The sequence below is a fragment of the Trypanosoma cruzi genome (genome assembly GCF_000209065.1).
Source record: "Trypanosoma cruzi strain CL Brener chromosome Unknown tcruzi_1047053426757, whole genome shotgun sequence".
Taxonomy (NCBI): Eukaryota; Euglenozoa; class Kinetoplastea; order Trypanosomatida; family Trypanosomatidae; genus Trypanosoma; species Trypanosoma cruzi.
Window position 1 is genome coordinate 1 of NW_900317.1, and position 903 is coordinate 903.

The window sequence follows — 903 nt, forward strand, 5'->3', positions numbered from 1 at the left end:
ATATATTATATTACTATTATTATATATACGACGCATGGCGGCGGCGCTTCATCCGTAATGTCTCCCCAAGGGCTCTCTTTTTTGCGTTTGCATTCCCACCCACCCACACACAATGAATGCATGCGTTGTAGAGTAGGGGTTAATTTTTTGTTCGACACTGAGAAATATGGCATGCACGGGGATGACTCTGAGGAGCTTCTCCCATGCGCCGTTTGCGTTCAAAGATTCGGTAATTGAATGATTCTGCAATTGATACCACATATCGCACTTTGCTGCGTTCTTCAACGAAATAGGAAGCCAAGTCATCCATCGCGACACGTTGTTTGGGCCGTGCTTTACAACGCGGCACAAAAAAACACACGCAAAGCGTGCGGAATATATAATAATATATATATATTAAATATAAACCACACGACGAAATACGCATATTATAATATGTGCACACACGAAGTCAAGCCGCAATTACATTTTTCTACACAACACACTGTGTAACGTGCAAGTATATATATATATATGTGTATAATATATATTATACACATATATATGCTTACACGTACAGTGTGGATGTATCAGTGCGAAGAGAAGCAGCAGCAGCAGCAGCAGCAGCAACACACACACACACACACAGTCATTTCCTCCCCCTGTCTCTCTCTAACCCCCCCCCCTCTCTTCTCCTTTCCACCACACTACTAAACAACAAATTCCACACCACACGCACAACGACACTACGACTTTCGTCCCCGCCGCCCTCCACACAGCAGCAGCAGCAGCAAAAGCAGTAGTAGCACAGTCCGTGAGAGTAGATATATATATATATTGTTTTAGTAGAAATGGTGTAGTAGTAGTAGTAGTGGTGGTGGTGGTTGAGCAGAGCAGTGCGGCGGAACAACAACGGCGTGTGTA

General features: G+C 44.0%; 1 non-coding gene across 1 annotated transcript, besides 6 other annotated features; it reads right to left on the minus strand.

The window, feature by feature from the left end:
* Positions 1 to 28: a sequence feature (AT_rich).
* A 121-nt stretch (positions 29 to 149) lies between these two features.
* Positions 150 to 321, minus strand: Tc00.1047053426757.10. Its single transcript, XR_008254275.1, has one exon. It is a non-coding gene; the product is annotated as a 5.8S ribosomal RNA (M3) (ribosomal RNA).
* Positions 322 to 374: 53 nt separating this feature from the next.
* Positions 375 to 407: a sequence feature (AT_rich).
* Positions 408 to 500: 93 nt separating this feature from the next.
* Positions 501 to 545: a microsatellite.
* A 38-nt stretch (positions 546 to 583) lies between these two features.
* Positions 584 to 611: a microsatellite.
* A 144-nt stretch (positions 612 to 755) lies between these two features.
* Positions 756 to 787: a microsatellite.
* A 35-nt stretch (positions 788 to 822) lies between these two features.
* Positions 823 to 864: a microsatellite.
* Positions 865 to 903: the final 39 nt, after the last annotated feature.